This window comes from Ranitomeya variabilis, chromosome 5, assembly GCF_051348905.1.
Source record: "Ranitomeya variabilis isolate aRanVar5 chromosome 5, aRanVar5.hap1, whole genome shotgun sequence".
In the NCBI taxonomy this organism is placed as follows: domain Eukaryota; kingdom Metazoa; phylum Chordata; class Amphibia; order Anura; family Dendrobatidae; genus Ranitomeya; species Ranitomeya variabilis.
In genome coordinates this window covers 629628369-629647949 of record NC_135236.1, presented here as the reverse complement: position 1 = coordinate 629647949, position 19581 = coordinate 629628369, and the positions used below count along the sequence as shown (strand labels likewise).

The following is a 19581-nucleotide window of genomic DNA, read 5'->3' as shown; positions in this document are numbered from 1 at the left end:
TTGGAAAGTGCTTGTACAAACTAGCACTTTTACAACATGCTGTTTTGTTTTTTCTAATTTGTAGCCATTCTTTAGCTCTTCTTTACTTTTCACCTTACCAGTTATACGGCAACTAAAAAAAAGTATTCATATCCGAAGAACGGATACAAATTTTAATAGACTGAAAATTGCAAATATGCATATTTTCATATACATTGTTTAACAACACTGATATCTAAAGATAAGAAAACATTCTGAGAATGTGGCCTGGTTTAATATTCAATAGCCAATCACTTTTGTTTTAATTCGATTATCTCTAAATGTTAAATAAATGCCATATTTTTTTCAATTTTGCTATCAATGTAGCTTTAAAGAGATTTTTTTTTCAGAAAATGTTTTACTATTTATTGCCTAACTTTGTTCATTTTGCTTAACTTTGTTTATTTTCTTTTGTGATGGGGAGTAAAGGTAGACAGCAGCAGGAAGTTTTTCTTTATTGATTTTTTGTGTTTTGGTTCTAATGTATTCAAATTAGAGTATAAATTAGCTTGCAACCTTATTCTGCATATTGTCGTGATTAGAGCAATGTCCAAATTATATTTTTTATGTTTTTCTACATTTGTATAATAAAAATATTTTTGTACAATTATTTATGCATTGCACATTCATTTTTTAATCAAGTTTCAGTTTTTTCGATGGTATCTCGAAGAAAAAAAATATTTTGCAATAGTATTTTTAATTTTTTTAATCCGCAGTATAAATAATGTGTTTATTGCATTGTATGTGTTTTTATAAATGCAGTAAATACCAATAATGTATTATTTTTTTATTCCAAAAATAAAAGGATTTTATTTTTGTTTTTTTTGTGACTTGTTTTTCATTTTTTTTATTCCGCTTGGAAGACTTGAATTACCTGATTGCTTACAACAATGTTTACTCTTCGTCCTTTGTAATTGTATACAATTATATAACTCATCTTGCTATCAATTCTATCTCATTTCTTGCAATTCAGTAAAGAAATAAATACATGTGTCTGATGGTCGGCTACTGACATCTGTCACAAGCCTTCATTACAGCCAATCTGCAAAAAGAGATGTGGATTAAAAATATTTATTATTTTGACATTGAATGGCATCTATAAAAGTATCCATTGATCCATTGGAAGATTTGTTGTCTAGTTGTTTTAAAGTTGTTTTTAATATGTGTTTTTAATATATAAGGTAATAATATGTTTTATCCTGTCTCAATATTCTATTCTCCTGAATCTTGCCTTATTATTTTTTATATTCTTGCACCTCTATATTTCTGAGCTATGACTCCCATTTCCTTGTATGTAAATCTAGCTTTTCTACCTAAGGGGTCATAATCGTCATGAAGATGATCACACAGAACAGTTGAGGATATTGTCCACTTGCCTTATAAGATTAGATTTAAAGAAAGTGACACATTGTTAAGGTTAGCGGAACGCACCGAGTAAATAGATGAAGTTATAGGTGCGTTCGCAGCCCAGGGTCCACTGTGCAGTAGGAACCTGCTGCTAGTAAATGGCACTATATGGCGGTATACGCAAACTCTGTTACCTCACAGAGTCCCTGATATAGAAAAGGACTGTGTCCTGTTAAGCTCACAGGAGCACACAGATAACTGCTGAGCAGATAGTAGTCAGTGGTCATGCAGTCAGGAAAGGACACAACCAATTCCTCACCGGAGGAGCCGGCATTCAAGTGGCTTATTTCAGTCGGGCCCTGAATACATGCAACCAAACTCCTGACTGGAGGTGCTGGTATTCTAATGGCTTTACAGCCGACCCTGACCACAGGCATACATGACCACACTGGCGCAAAGCATATAACAAGGATTTTATACTAGCGCATGGCCGTGCGGTCATGCGAACCTTTTATAGCTGCAGCAACTACAGGACCTTCCAAGAAGGACCAATGGGAGGCTGCCACAGAACTTGAGCAACTTCAGGACCTTCCTAGAGGACCAATGGGTGTTGCTGCAGTACCTGAGCATGTGACCCTTGATCTCCATTGAGAAATCTTACCCTGGGCATGCTCAGAAGGGGAACAGTAGGACTTAGTCCCAAAGACGTCTGCTCGCCACTGACCAGTACTGGCTACAATGGCAGAAGCTGGATAGGCAGCAGTAACCCTTTGCACAGTGTCAGACTGAGCGAGACGCTGGGACCGACGCCTCCACTGAGCAGGCTCCACTGCAGCAGAAGAATGGGAGACTGCAGCGGAGATGGCTCGAGATTTCCCCCTGTGCAGAGGCGGGAACTCGATCCCTAACACACGTATCAAAGTAATTGATACCCCTGGTTCTTCAACAAAGTTCAGATTAACAGCCTCTTATGCACTTGTTGTAAGGTAGGGTTGTAATCCTACTTTTGCATTCACCAAACTTTTCAATGAATACATGATTGCCCTTCGTATTTCTTAATCCTGTACATACGTCCTTCCCCACTATTAACTCCATTAAACGCTTTTTTCACTTCAGCACTTACATGAGACCACGAACCTGCCTACCATCCATCGTTAAACTCACTGGTTTACTTTCATAATACAAGACCAATATACAGTGGAGGAAATAAGTATTTGATCCCTTGCTGATTTTGTAAGTTTGCCCACTAACAAAGACATGAACAGCCTATAATTTTAAGGGTAGGTTAATTTTAACATTGAGAGACAGAATATTAAAAATAAAATCCAGAAAATCACATTGTATAAATTCTATACATTTATTTGCATTTTGCAGTGAGAAATAAGTATTTGATCCCTCTGGTAAACAAAACTTAATACTTGGTGGCAAAACCCTTGTTGGCAAGCACAGCAGTCAGACATTTTTTGTAGTTGATGATGAGGTTTGAGCACATGTCAGGAGGAATTTTGGTCCACTCCTCCTTGCAGATCATCTCGATTTTGAGGCTGTCGCTTGGCAACTCGGAGCTTCAACTCCCTCCTTAATTTTTCTAAGGGATTAAGCTCTGGAGACTGATTAGGCCACTCCATGACCTTAATGTGCTTCTTTTTCATCCAGCACTTTGTTGCCTTGGCTGTATGTTTTGGGTCATTGTCTTGCTGGAAGACCCAGCCATGACCCATTTTTAACCCCTTTCTGACCTCAGACAGAATAGTACGTCCAAGTTCAGCACCCACACTTCTTGCGGGCTCCGGCGGTGAGCCTGCATCAAAGCCGGGACATACTAGCTCTTTTGAGCAGCTGACATGTGCCTGCAATAGGCGCAGGCAAAATCATGATCCGTTCATGCCTATTGACTAGTTAAATGCTGCTGTCAAACTCTAACAGCAGCATTTAACAAGCGCTTCTGGGCCATCCTGCTGGAAATGCGCGCACCACTGACCCCATCACGTGATCTGGGGGTCATCGGTGCATAGGCATGACAACCAGAGGTCTCCTGAAGACCTCTATGGTTGTTGATGCCAGATTGCTATGAGCGCTCATAGCAATGCTGCAATTCTACTACATAGGGGCAATCTGAGCATTGCCTGTATGCAGCAGAGGCAATCGAGTTGTGGCAGCTTCTAGCCTCCCATGGAGGCTATTGAAGCATGCCAAAATTTAAGAGTTTTAAAAAATATGACAAAAATAAAAAAAAATATAAAAGTTTAAATCACCCCCTTTAGCCCATTCAAAATAAAGCAAAAAAAATCAAACCACACATATTTGGTATTGCCACATTCAGAATCACCTGATCTATCAATAAAAGAAGGATTAACCTGATAGCTAAATGGCGTAGTGAGAAAAAAAGTAAAAATGACAGAATTGTGTTTTTTTGGTCACTGTGACATTGCATTAAAATGCAATAAACAGGCAATCAAAAGAACGTATCTGCACCAAAATGGTATCATTAAAAACATCAGCTCGGCACACAAAAAATAAGTTCTCACCCAACCCTAGATCATGAAAAATAAAAACGTTATGGGTAATGGAAAATTGCGCAATTTTTTTTTTTTAGCAAAGTTTGTAATTTTTTATTACCACTCAGATAAAAAAGAACCTAGACATGTTTGGCGTCTATGAACTCGTAATAACCTGGAGAGTCATAATGATAGATCAGTTTTATCATTTAGTGAAACTAGCAAAAAAGCCTCCCCAAAAAATGTGGGATTGCACTTTTTTTGCAATTTCACCGTACTTGGAATTTTTTTCCCGTTTTCTAGTACACGACATGGTAAAACCAATGGTGTCGTTCAAAAGTACAATTCATCTTGCAAAAAAAGACCTCACATGGCATATTGACAGAAAAATAAAAAAAGGTATGGCTCTGGGAAAGAGGGAGCGAAAAACAAAACGCAAAACCGAAAAAAGCTCCAGGGGTTAATGGGTTAATGTCCTGGCTGAGGGAAGGAGGTTGTCACTCAGGATTTTAGAGTACATGGCTCCATCCATTCTCCCATTGATGTGGTGAAGTAGTCCTGTGCCCTTAGCAGAGAAACACCCCTAAAACATAATGTTTCCACCTCCATGCTTGATACTTGGAACGCCATTCTTTGGGTCATAGGCAGCATTTCTCTTCCGCCAATCACGGCGAGTTGAGTTAATACCAAAGACCTCAATTTTTGTCTCATCTGACCACAGCAGCTTCTCCCAATCACTCACAGAATCATTCAGGTGTTCAATGGCAAACTTCAGACTGGCCTGCACATGTGCTTTCTTGAGCAGGGGGACCTTGTGGGTACTGCAGGATTGTAAGGCTATGTGCACACAGTGCGGATTGGCTGCTGCAGATTCACAGCAGTTTTCCAAGAGGTTTACAGGACCATGAAAACCTATGGAAAACCAAATCCGCTGTGCCCATAGTGAGGAAAATACAGCGCGAAAACGCTGTGTTGTATTTTCCGCAGCATGTCAATTCTTTGTGCGGATTCCGCAGCATTTTACACCTGCTCCTCAATAGGAATCCGCAGGTGTAAGACCACAGGTGAAATCCACACAAAAAACGCAAGAAATCCGCAGTGTGTTTTACCTGTGGGTTTTTAAAAAATGGTGCAGAAAAATCCGCACACGAATCCGCAACGTGGGCACATAGCCTCAACCTTCACGGCGTAATGTGTTACCAATGGTTTTCTTGGTGACTGTGGTCCCAGCTGCCTGGAGATCATTAGCAAGTTCCCCTGTATAGTTTTAGACTGATCTCTCACCTTCCTCATGATCATGGATACCCCACAAGGTGAGATCTTGCATGGTGACAAAGATCGATGTCGATTGACAGTCATTTTGTATTTCTTACTATTGTACCAACAGGTGTCTTACTTATGGTTTTGTAGCCCATTCCAGCTTTGTGCATGTCTATGATTTTGTCCCTGACATCCTTATAAAGCTCTTTGGTCTTGCCCATGTTTTATGGGTTAAAGTCTGACTGATTAATTGAGTCTGTGGGCAGGAGTCTTTTATAAAGGTGACTATGTAAGACAGCTGTCTTTAGTGCAGGTAACGAGTTGATTAGGATCGTCGAACTGGTCTGTAGAAGCCAGAACTCTTAATGGCTGGTAGGGGATCAAATACTTATTTCTCAATGCAAAATGCAAATAAATTTATATAATTTATACAATGTGATTTTATGGATTTAATTTTTGATATTTTATCTTTCAATATTAAAATTAACCTATCCTTAAAATTATAGACTGTTCATGTTTTTCTTAGCAGGCAAACTTACAAAAGCAGCAAGGGATCAAATGCTTATTTCCCCCACCGTGATAGGCCAGCTCTCAAACAGATATCTCCAATCCAAGAGCTATCTTTTGTATGATATAACTGGGGACTGCCTATCATTCTTCACCAGATTCTGCTGAGACTACACTCTGCAAAATGCTGGCTGCTTTCCTCCATGTATTTCTTAGATATCTGCATTTCTTTATCGTCTTATTTATATTTCAAGTTATAAAAGTAAAAATATATTTTTTAAGGAAAAAAAGAAAACTTGGTCAGAAATTTCACTCCCTACCTGAACATCGGTGCTTCTTGACTCCTGGAAATTTGTTCTGAGCACCTTTTTTTATATTTACTCTCCTACCCTTATCTAGAAATAGAATCTGCAATTCTTTAGCAGTATCCATCAATATCTCTCAAAAGCATCCAAAGATTAATTCATTCAAGTTTCATTAAGGGGCATAATCATGTAAAATCACAAAATCACATAGACTCCATCGTCTTACGTGCAGTAAATATTGCTTCCACTGCACCTTGCTCACAAGCCTGAAAATGACAGAAACACCCGATTCTTTGCTAGACAAATAAATGTCAAATATAAACAGACATGATTACTTATAGTTTACAGATAAAATATCCATCAAAATTAGTCCTGTAGATATAAATAGTTTACAGATTTTTGCGCACAATTCCTTTAACATTATGGATGTGAAAAAGTGAAAAGCAAACTGCATGAATATGAGGTTATTAGCACATGTGGAAAAACGTTATGCAATTGTATATCGCAAATCTGTCAGGTCCCCTAATTATTCAAAAACCACTGACATAGTGGTTAATTAGTTGATTACTCTAATGAAGTGGTCTAGTGTCACAGTAAGCTTGCATGGAACAACATGATAGGATAGTTAGACATTTATTGCGCACAACATATCAGAAATACTATAAAGGGAATTATATGTAAAGTGTCAATCATGTCCAGGGAGACGTCATTAAAACATTGGAGACAGGACTGGTCAGAGGGCAGAGATGCCAAATAGGTGTAATGGTGCCTCATTTCCATATGACAAGCTGCATATTAAAAGTTTGTTTTAAAATAAATCATAAAAGCAGCCTATTAGAATAAAGAAATCAGCATTCATGCCTCTATTATTGGGGTTTTGGACAGTTATGTGACCTTCAGTATCAAAAATGTATACAAATATAGAAGTAATACAATACTCTGTGTGCAGAATTATTAGGCAAGTTGTATTTTGACCACATGATACTTTTTATACATGTTGTCCTACTCCAAGCTGTTCAGGCTTGAGAGCCAACTACCAATTAAGTAAATCAGGTGATGTGCGACTCTGTAATGAGGAGGGGTGTTGTCTAATGACATCAAAACCCTATATAAAGCGTGCTTAATTATTAGGCAACTTCATTCCCTTTGGCAAAATGGGTCAGAAGAGAGATTTGACGGGCTTTGAAAAGTCCAAAATTGTGAGATGTCTTGCAGAGGGATGCAGCAGTCTTGAAATTGCCAAACTTTTGAAGCAAGATCACCGAACAATCAAGCGTTTCATGGCAAATAGCCAACAGGGTCGTAAGAAGCGCGATGAGCAAAAAAGGCGCAAAATAACTGACCATGAATTGAGGAAAATCAAACGTGAAGCTGTCAAGATACCATTTGCTACCAGTTTTGCCATATTTCAGAGCTGCAACGTTACTGGAGTAACAAAAAACACAAGGTGTGCGATAATCAGGGACATGGCCAAGGTAAGGAAGGCTGAAAAACGACCACCTTTGAACAAGAAACATAAGCTAAAACGTCAAGACTGGGCCAAGAAATATCTTGAGACTGACTTTTCAAAGGTTTTATGGACTGATGAAATGAGAGTGACTCTTGATGGGCCAGATGGATGGGCCAGAGGCTGGATCAGTAAAGGGCAGAGAGCTCCACTCTGACTCAGACACCAGCAAGATGGAGGTGGGGTACTGGTATGGGCTGGTATCATCAAAGATGAACTTGTGGGACTTTTTTGGGGTTGAGGATGGAGTGAAGCTCAACTCCCAGACCTACTGCCAGTTTCTGGAAGACAACGTCTTCAAGAAGTGGTACAAGTCGGTATCGTTCAAGAAAAACATGATTTTCATGCAGGACAATGCTCCATCACATGCCTCCAACTACTCCACTGTTGCAAAACAATGGGGAGACAAAGAGCGCAATAGGGTCCTATCCACGTTACACAGAGGAGAATATACACCAAATTTGCTCACCTGGTTAGGATGAGATTAAAGCATATAGATAGTGGCTGCTGCAGATCTACAGGTCTTCACCGACCAGAGAAATTAATGTCTTCAAAGGGAGATTTGTAGTTAAAATTCTGCGCTGCCGCTAAGATGAATTTCAGGAGAGTATAGTTGATTCACAGTGGTTTTATTCAACGCATTTCAGGGGTCTCATGCCCCCTTCATCAGGAAATACCACACCTGGTGGTGTGGTATTTCCTGATGAAGGGGGCATGAGACCCCTGAAACACGTTGAATAAAACCACTGTGAATCAACTATACTCTCCTGAAATTCATCTTAGCGGCAGCGCAGAATTTTATCTACAAATCTCCCTTTGAAGACATCCAACTACTCCACAGCATAGCTGGCCAGTAAAGGTCTCAAAGAAGAAAAAATAATGACATGGCCCCCTTGTTCACCCGATCTGAACCCCATAGAGAACCTGTGGTCCCTCATAAAATGTGAGATCTACAGGGAGGGAATACAGTACACCTCTCGGAACAGTGTCTGGGAGGCTGTGGTGGCTGCTGCACGCAATGTTGACCTTAAACAGATCAAGGAACTGACAGAATCTATGGATGGAAGGCTGTTGAGTGTCATCTCAAAGAAAGGGGGCTATATTGGTCACAAATTTTGGGGGGTATTGTTTTGCATATCAGAAATGATTATTTCTACATTTTGTGCAATTATATTGGTTTACCTGGTGAAAATAAACAAGTGAGATGGGAATATATTTGGCTTTTATTAAGTTGCCTAATAATTCTGCACAGTAATAGTTACCTGCACAATCAGATATCCTCCTAAGATAGCCAAATAAAAAAAAAACCACTCCAACTTCCAAAAATATTAAAATATCAAGCTTTGATATTTACTGTATGAGTCTTTTGGGTTGATTGAGAACATAGTTGTTGATCAATAATAAAAATAATCCTCTAAAATACAACTTGCCTAATAATTCTGCACACAGTATATGACATATGTATAAGTAATGGGTTCATACCTGTACAATGTTTTCAGGGTTCTGATTATTCTTGGAAGGATCACTCCCAGCAGAAGCTTCCTCGGTGTCTATGAGATTCTCTGTGGGGACGTTCTGCACTGGTTTCAGATAAGCGATTTCATTCTGCTTGGAGTCCAGAGTCACACACACATCATATGAGAATGGGAAAGGTAAACTTGTATCACTGATCTCAGAAGGACATCCCAGGGTGAACTGAGGATACACGTTTCTACTATATGCCCCATAGCTTGATGGAACATTAGATTTTCTGCATTTTAAGACTGCGGTGATTAATACAGTTGCAATGAACACAATTGATATAAGAACGATGGAAGCCACCAAGTAAAAAGTGACATTAGAAGAAGTATTAGAAATATTAGGGTGTTTCTTAATCTCCGGAACAACTTGTTGAAAGTTTTCAGCCACAACTAATTGTAATGAAACTGTACATGACAAAGATGGGACCCCATTATCCTTCACCAGAACCAAAATCTTTTGTCTTAAGGTGTCTGTGTCCTGAATGTCACGTCCAATTTTTATTTCCCCAGTATATTGGCCAATGGTGAAAAATGAAGGATCGGGAACTTGTAGTAAGTGATAGGAGAGCCAGGCATTATGTCCAGAGTCAGCGTCCACTGCAATCACTTTGGTGACTAAATAACCTTTCTCAGCAGAGTGAGGAATAAACTCAAATAATGCTGATCCCTCAGTGTCTGGTGATGGGTAGAGGATCTTTGGAACATTATCATTCTTATCAATGATACATATCCTCACTGTGACATTACTGCTCAGAGGAGGAGATCCACTGTCTTTAGCCATCACCTGGAACTGAAATTCCCGCAACTGTTCATAGTCAAATGATCTCTGGGCATAGAGAACTCCACTTATAGAATTGATGGAAATATAAGATGTCACAGGAATATCTTCTACGTTGCTGTTTAGAATGCTGTAACTAATTTTCCCATTTTCATCACCATCAGGATCTGAGGCTCGGACATTGTGTATTGATGTACCTGGTTGGTTATTTTCTCCAATATACAGAATATATTTCATTTTCTCAAACACTGGAGCATTGTCATTCACATCTGAGATATTGAGCTGAACGGTTTTGTTGGTGGACAGTGGAGGAGATCCGCCATCCATACATTGTATGGTGACATTGTAGGAAGGATTTCTTTCTCGGTCCATGCTAGCTGCAGTTACCAGTTTATAGTAAGTACTAGAAGATGGAATTAGCTGAAAAGCCAAAGTGTCTGAGATGTGACAAACAACTTCACTATTCATCCCAGAGTCCAAGTCCTGGACATTCAGTAATGATACGACAGTCCCTGGTGGTGAGTCCTCTGGAATTGATGCTGAGAGAGATGTGATAGTTATTTCTGGGGCATTGTCATTGACATCTATCACTTGTATTGACACCTTACAATGGGTTACATGACCTCCACCATCTTTAGCCTCTACAGTGATTTCATAGGAATTTGATGTTTCATGATCCAAATTTCCTAATACTTTGATGTCCCCATTTAATGAGTCTATAGTAAATAATTTGAGTGCTTTTTCAGAAATATGACTAAAGGAATAAGCTATTTCAGCATTGGACCCTTCATCTTCATCAGTTGCATTTAGATGAATTACAAGAGACCCAATAGCTGCATCTTCATGTAATCTTACACTATATGTGTCCTGATTAAACATCGGCAGGTTGTCATTAAAATCTTGGACAATAATCCTGACTGTAGCAGTGCTTGATTTCCCTGGGTTACCTCCATCCAAGGCTGTTAATATTAACTCATAGTAACTCTGTTTCTCTCTGTCCAGTGACTTTTCCAGAATAATTTCTGGATATTTATTTCCACTTGTTGTAATTTTTTCTCCAAGGCCAAAGTTTTCATTACCGCTCAGTGTATAACTTTGTATGGAGTTGGTGCCTAAGTCTGGATCTTGTGCGTTTCCTAAAGCAAAACGAGCCCCCGGTGAGGTGACTTCACTGATTTCTACTTCAAAATGATTCTTAGAAAATATTGGTGAGTTATCATTCACATCCTGGATCTCTATGGTGATTGTGTAAAAAGTCAAAGGATTTTCTATCACAGCCTCCAGGTTTATGAAGCAGATTGGTTGATTTTCACATAACGATTCTCTGTCAATTCTGTCTGATACAAATAAGTCTCCGTTTTCCAAATTAATATTACAATACTTAATTTTTGCTTTTGAAATCAGTTGAAATTTTCTAATTGCAAATTCTTCCACATTTAATCCCAGATCTTTTGCCACATTCCCAATTACAGATCCTTTCTTCATTTCTTCAAGTACTGAATATTGTAGCTGGCCATAGGTATCAGTGATAAAGAAGAAAAAGAGACAAAATACCTGATATATCAGCTGCCATTGTTTTCTTCTGCTTCCTGCTATATCAGTCATTTTCAGATAGATGTGATAGAAAAGTTTCCTCTGCTGTAATCCACAATATAGAATATTATTCCATAAAACGGGAAATCATCAATGAAGATATTTCTTGTAGTCCAGACAGCAGTGTGTCCTCTGGAAATGTAACTGTGTTTCAATATATCCGGCTTTGTGAGACTACAATAAATTTAGTAGATTTTTCCTGCTAGGTTAGAAAACAATTCATACACAGTCTAATACTGCCGCTTAGTGTTCAGAAATAATAACTGCAACAGTTTTAGATTGGATTTTTTAACTAAAATATAAGTTTAAGTATATTTTATCTTAACACTTCAAGTGTTCTTATCCCACTTGAGGGTTAGTAAATTTAGTACAGATAATAAACATAAAAAAATGCACAATAGCTTTATAGAGGAACAAGAAAAGTGAATATAATAGTTATACATTTGATTTCGGTTGTTTTCTTTTTTTATTTGTAACCAGTCTTGAGATCTTGTTTTCTTTTCCTTCATATGTAATTTGTTTTCTTGGTGACCGACCACCACTCTAAGGCCATGTTCACACTTTGCTGGTGACCTCTGCGGGTTCTCCTGCAGCGGATTTGATAAATCTGCAGGGAAAAACCGCTGCGGTTATCCCTGCAGATTTATCGCGGTTTGTTCCGCGGTTTCCGCTGCGGGTTTTCGCCTATACTATTGATGCTGCATATGCAGCAATATGCAGCATCAATAGTAATGTTAAAAATAATAAAAATTGGTTATACTCTCCCTCTGATGTCCGGATCTCCTCGGCGCTGCACCCGGCGGTCCGGTTCCAAAGATGATGTGCGAGAAGGACCCTTCGTGACGTCACAGTCATGTGACCGCGACGTCACGGTCATGTGACCGCGACGTCACCGCAGGTCCTGTTCGCACAGCAACTCTGACCGGCCAGCCGCGTGCAGCGCTGAGAGGTGAGTACAACATGATTTTTTATTTTTATTCTTTTTTTACCCCAAATATGGTTCCCAGGGCCTGGAGGAGAGTCTCCTCTCCAACACCCCGGGTACCACCCGCACATTATCCGCTTACTTCCCGCATCGTGGGCACAGCCCCATGCGGGAAGTTAGCGGTTCAATGCATTCCTATGGGGGCAGAATCGCAGCGATTCTGCACAAAGAAGTGACATGCTGCGGGTTTTAAACCGCTGCGTTTCTGCGCGGTTTTTCCCGCAGCATGTGCACAGCGGTTTGCGGTTTCCATAGGGTTTCCATGTAAATGGAAACGCTATGGAAACTGCTGCGGACCCGCAGCATCAAAATCGCCACGGTTCCGCGGTAAAAACCGCAAAGTGTGAATATGGCCTAATAGAGTAGTGATGGTCAAACAGTACAGTGTTTACAAACTGTTTTCTATTGAGTTTGTAAACACTGCTTTGAAGCTGGATGGGATCGCTGAATGCATTATCTCCTAATCCTGGCTAGCTTCAGTGCATCACAAGTTTTACAGCAGCGGTGGTTGGTAACATTGCTAGTAATGATGAGCGAGCTTGCTCGTTACTCGAGATTTTCGAGAATGCTAGGGTGATCTACAAGTATTTTGGGCATGATCGGAGATTATGTTTGTGACGCCTCAGCTGCATGATTTGCGGCTGATAGACAGCCTGAGTATATGTGGGGACTGCCTGTTTGTTAGGCAATACTTTTTTACAGCAATTTATGTATTGCACTTTATTTTTTTTATAAATAGATAAATAGCCTTTTATGCACTTGTTGTAAGGTAGGGTTACCATGCTACCTGTGCATTCATCAAGCCCTTCATGGAATGCATGACTGCCCTGATCTGTCTTAATCCTGTACATACGTCTGTTCCCACTATTAACTCCATTAACCGCTTTACCCCCAAGGGTGGTTTGCACGTTAATGACCGGGCAAATTTTTACAATTCTGACCACTGTCCCTTTATGAGGTTATAACTCTGGAACGCTTCAAAGGATCCTGATGATTCTGACATTATTTTCTCGTGACCTATTGTACTTCATGATAGTCGTAAAATTTATTTCATATTACCTGCATTTATTTGTGAAAAAAATGGAAATTTGGTGAAAATTTAGAAAATTTTGCAATTTTCCAACTTTGAATTTTTATGCCCTTAAATCACACAAAATACTTAAAAAGTAACATTTCCCACATGTCTACTTTACATCAGCACAATTTTAGATCAAAATTTTTTTTGTTAGGGAGTTAAAAGGGTTAAAAGTTGACCAGCAATTTCTCATTTTTACAACACCATTTTTTTTTAGGGACCACATCACATTTCAAGTCACTTTGAGGGGTCTATGTGATAGAAAATACCCAAGTGTGAAAAAATTCTAAAAAATGCACATCTCAAGGTGCTCAAAACCACATTTAAGAAGTTTATTAACCCCTCAAGTGTTTCACAGGAATTTTTGGAATGTTTAAAAAAAATGAATATTTAACTTTATTTCACAAAAAAATTTATTTCAGCTCCAATTTGTTTTATTTTACCATGGGTAACAGGAGAAATTGGACTCCAAAAGCTGTTGTACAATTTGTCCTGAGTATGCTGATATCCCATATATGGGGGTAAACCACTGTTTGGGCGTATGGCAGAGCTCAGAAGGGAAGGAGCGCCGTTTGACTTTTCAATGCAAAATTGACTGGAATTGAGATGGGATGCCATGCTGCGTTTGGAGAACCCCTGATGTGCCTAAACATTGAAACCCCCCACAAGTGACACCATTTTGGAAAGTAGACCCCTTATGGAATTTATCTAGATGTGTGGTGAGCACTTTGACCCACCAAGTGCTTCACAGAAGTTTATAATGTAGAGCCGTAAAATAAAAAATCATATTTTTTCACAAAAATGATCTTTTCGCCCCCAATTTTTTATTTTCCTAAGGCTAACAGAAGAATTGGACAGCAAAAGCTGTTGTGCAATGTGTCCTGAGTATGCTGATACCTTATATGTGGGGGTAAACCACTGTTTGGCCGCATGGCAGAGCTCGGAAGGGAAGGAGCGCCGTTTGACTTTTCAATGCAAAATTGACTGGAATTGAGATAGGACACTATATCGTGTTTGGAGTGCCACTAATGTGCCTAAACATTGAAACTCCCCACAAGTGACACCATTTTGGAAAGAAGACCCCCTAAGGAACTTATCTAGATGTGCTGTGAGAACTTTGAACCTCCAAGTGTTTCACTACAGTTTATAACGAAGAGCTGTGAAAATAAAAATTATTTTTTTTCCACACAAATTATTTTTTATCCCCCAGTTTTCTATTTTCCCAAGGGTAACAGGAGAAATTGGACACCAAAAGTTGATGTCCAATTTTTCCTGAGTACGCTGATACCCCATATTTGGGGGGGAACCACCGTTTGGGTGCATGGTAGAGCTCGGAAGGGAAGGAGTGCTGTTTCGAAAGCAGACTTAGATGATTGGTCTGCAGGCGTCACGTTGCATTTACAGGGCACCTGATGTAACTAAACAGTAGAAACCGCCCACAAGTGACCACATATTGGAAACTAGACTCCCAAGGAACTTATCTAGATGTGTTGTGAGAACTTTGAACCCCCATGTGTTTCACTACAGTTTATAACGCACAAATGTGAAAATAAAAAATCTTTTTTTTCACAAAAAGTATTTTTTAGCCCTCAGTTTTGTATAACAGGAGAAATTGGACCCCAAAAGTTGTTGTCCAATTTGTCCTGAGTACGCTGATACCTCATATGTTGGGGTAAACCCATTTGGACGCACGGGAGAGCTCAGAAGGGAAGGAGCACTGTTTTACTTTTTCAACGCAGAATTGGCTGGAATTGAGATCGGATGCCATATCACGTTTGGCGAGCCCCTAATGTGCCTAAACAGTGGAAACCCCCCCAATTCTAACTGAAACCCTAACCCAAACACACCCCTAACCCTAATCCCAATCCTAACCATAACCCTAACCACACCTCTAACTCGAACATGCCCCTAACCCTAATCCCAACCACACCCCTAACCCCAACACACCCCTAATCCTAATCCCCACCATAACCCTAACCACACCCCTAACCCTAATCCCAACCGTAAATGTAACCCTAACCCTAACTTTACCCCCAAACCTAACCCTAACTGTAGCCCCAACCCTAACTTTATCCCCAACCCTAACTTTAGCCCCAACACTAATCCTAACTTTAGCCCCAACCCTAACTGTAGCCCTAACTCTAACCCTAACCCTAATGGGAAAATGGAAATAAATACATTTTTTAAATTTTATTATTTTTTCCTATGGGGTGATGAAGGGGGTTTTGATTTACTTTTATAGCAGATTTGTTAGTGGATTTTTATGATTGGCAGCTGTCACACACTAAAAGACGCTTTTTATTGAAAAAAATAGTTTTTGCGTCTCCACATTTTGAGAGCTATAATTTTTCCATATTTTGGTCCACAGAATCATGTGAGGTCTTGTTTTTTGCGGGACAAGATGACGTTTTTATTGGTAACATTTTAGGGCACATGACATTTCTTGATCGCTTTTTATTCCGATTTTTGTGAGGCAGAATGACCAAAAACCAGATATTCATGAATTTCTTTTTTTGGGGGGGCGTTTATACAGTTCCACATCTGGTAAAATTGATAAAGCAGTTTTATTCTTTGCGTCAGTACGATTACAGTGATACCTCATTTATGTAATTATTTTATGTTTTGGAGCTTTTATATGATAAAAACTATTTTATATAAAAAATAATTATTTTTGCATCGCTTTATTTTGAGGACTATAACTTTTTTATTTTTTGCTGATGATGCTGTGTCATGCCTTGTTTTTTGCGGGACAAAATGACGTTTTCAGTGGTACCATGTTTATTTATATCTGTATTTTTGTTCGCATGTTATTCCACTTTTTGTTCGGCGGTATAATAATACAGTGTTGTTTTTTGCCTCGGTTTCTTTTTTTTTTACGGTGTTCACTGAAGGGGTTAACTGGTGCGACAGTTTTATACGTCGGGTCGTGTTACGGACGCGGTGATACTAAATATGTCTACTTTTATTGGGTTTTTTCATTTAAATAAAGAAATTCATTTATTGGAACAATATTTTCTTTTCTTTATTTTGGAATTTTTTTTTTTTTTTTACATATGTAAATATTTTTTATTTTACTTTATAACATTTCCCAAGGGGGGAACATCACAGTATAGTGTCAGATCGCTGATCTGACACTTTGCAATGCACTGTGTCAGATCAGCGATCACACAAGCACTGAAGGAGGCTTGCAGGTGCCTGCTCTGAGCTTGCAAGCCACCTCCCTGCAGGACCCAGAAGGAGCCCCGTGGCCATTTTGGATCCGGGGCCAGCAGGGAGGAGGAGGTATGAGACCCTCAGAGCAATGCAATCACATCGCGTTGCTCCGAGGGTCTCAGGGAAGCAGGCAGGGAGCCCTCTCCGTGCGCGATGCTTCCATGTGCCGCTGGAATACTGCGATCATGTTTGATCATAGTGTTCTGGGGGTTATTGTGCCAGAAGTGGTCCGTGACCACATCTGGCACATAGTGCCGGATGGCAGCTGTGATAGTCAGCTGACACCTGGCCGCGATCGGCCGTGCTCTTTCCGTGATGGCGTTAGACGTACTATCCCATCGGTGGTAATAAGGGCCCATACCACCTCGACGGGATAGTATGTCTAATGTCAGAAAGGGGTTAAAGCCTTTTTTCACTTCAGCACTTACACGAGACTCTGACCCTGCCTACCATCCTTCGTTCACCTTTAATTTCAATGATTTACTTTCATAATACAAGACCAATATAATAAGCCTTCTGTCGATCAGGTATCTCCTATGCAGGAGCTTGGCTGTGGCTAGGTGGATTAGTAACTGGCTCAGTGATAGTACTCAGAGAGTTGTAATAAATGGGTGTGCATCCAATTGGAAAAGTGTTTCAAGTGCGGTACCACAAGGCTCTGTCCTGGCCCTAGTGTTGTTCAACACTTTTATAAATGATCTAGATAAGGGAACTGAAAGTAAACTAATCAAATTTGCAGACAATGCAAAGGTATGAGTGATAACTAACACTGTTATGATCCTTAGTGGTTGAGGATCACAAATTACTCCAGCTAAGTAACATACATAGGACAAGCTCTAGGGAGGTGGCAAACTGGACTGACCGCAAATCTGAACCTGTCCAAACACACTAGAAGTAGCCGGTGAACGTGCCTAAAAATCCTAGACGTCTCGAGCCAGCCTGAGGAACTAACTACCCCTAGAGAGAAAGAAAGACCTCTCTTGCCTCCAGAGAAATAATTCCCAAAGAAATAGAAGCCCCCAACATATAATAACGGTGAGGTAAGAGGAAGGCACATACACGGGGTGAAAACAGATTTAGCAAATGAGGCCCACTAATACTAGATAGCAGAAAATAGTAAAGGGGTCTGTGCGGTCAGTAAAAAACCCTTACAAAATATCCACACTGAGATTTCAAGAACCCCCGCACCAACTAACGGTGTGGGGGGGGAGAAACTCAGTCCCCTAGAGCAACCAGCAAGCGAGGAAATCACATTTTAGCGAGCTGGACTAAAAACATAATAAATGCTGATAATCAAAAAATGATCAAACAAAAACTTAGCTTGTCTTGGAGAGACTGGGAGCAAGGTAGTCACAAGGAATCTGAAGAGCACTGAATACATTGAGAGCAGGCAAGGAACTGAGTATCCAGGTGAACTAAATAGGAAACCAACCAAGGATAACGAACCAGCTGATGCTGCCAACCTGCAGAAAGACAACACTACACAGTACCGCTTGTGACCACTAGAGGGAGCCCAAAAACAGAGTTCACAACATAACACTAGAGAAGACAGAGAAAGGATTCAGAAGGATCTAGATAAGCTTGAACTATGGACAGTGACTAGTAGAATGGTATTTAAAGGGAAGAAATACAAGATTCTACATCAGAGCAAGAAAAAATAAAATTACATCTATATAATGGGAGGAATAGCACTAAGCAACAGCACGTGTGAAAAAGACTTGGGTATACTAATAGATCACAGACTGTACATGAGTCAACAGTGTTAAGCAGCAGCAAAAAAAAGGCAAACACAGTTCTAGGATGTATTAAGAGTAGTGTTGAGCGATACCTTCCGATACTTGAAAGTATCGGTATCGGATAGTATCGGCCGATACCCGAAAAATATCGCCGATACCGATACCCGATACCAATACAAGTCAATGGGACTCAAGTATCGGAAGGTATCCTGGATGGTTCCCAGGGTCTGAAGGAGAGGAAACTCTCCTTCAGGCCCTGGGATCCATATTAATGTAAAAAATAAAGAATTAAAATAATAAATATGGATATACTCACCTCTCCGGTGGCCCCTGGACCTTACCGCTGTTAACCAGCAGCCTCCATTCCTAAGAATGAGCGCGTGAAGGGCCTTCGATGACATCGCAGCTTCTGATTGGTCGCGTGACCGCTCATGTGACCGCTCACGCGACCAATCACAAGCCGCGACGTCATCAAAGGTCCTAAACTCCTCATTCTTAGGAACGGAGACTGCTGGTTACAGCGGTAAGGTTCAGGGGCCGCCGGAGAGGTGAGTATATGGATATACTCACCTCTCCGGCGGCCCCTGGACCTTACCGATGTAACCGGCAGCCTCCGTTCCTAAGATTGAGCGCGTGAAGGACCTGCGATGATGTCGCGGCTTGTGATTGGTCGCGTGAGCGGTCACATGAGCGGTCACGCGACCAATCAGGAGCCGCGACGTCATCGAAGGCCCTTCACGCGCTCATTCTTAGGAACGGAGGCTGCCGGTTACATCGGTAAGGTCCAGGGGCCGCCGGAGAGGTGAGTATATCCATATTTTTTATTTTAATTCTTTATTTTTTACATGAAGATGGATCCGATTCCGATTTCTGATATCACAAAAGTATCGGAACTCGGTATCGGAATTCCGATACCGCAAGTATCGGCCGATACCCGATACTTGCGGTATCGGAATGCTCAACACTAATTAAGAGAAGCATAGAGTCTAGATCATGTGAAGCAATTATCCCCCTCTACTCCTCCTTGGTCAGGCCTCATCTGTAATATTGTGTCTAGTTCTGAGCACCGCATTTTGAAAAAGATATAAAAAAAACTGGAGCAAGTTCATAGAAGAGCATACTGCAAAGTATGTCCTACGAGGAACGATTAAAGCAGGCATGAGATGTATCATGAACCCTCATTCTAATCTGCAAAACTCACTACAAAGTATAAGGAAATATGCCCTTAAGGACCACTGG

General features: G+C 40.2%; 1 protein-coding gene across 3 annotated transcripts in view; it reads right to left on the bottom strand.

The window, feature by feature from the left end:
• LOC143776637 (protocadherin gamma-C5-like) overlaps positions 1 to 19581 on the bottom strand; it is a 671321-nt gene that overhangs the window by 538510 nt on the left and 113230 nt on the right. The window lies entirely within an intron of this gene.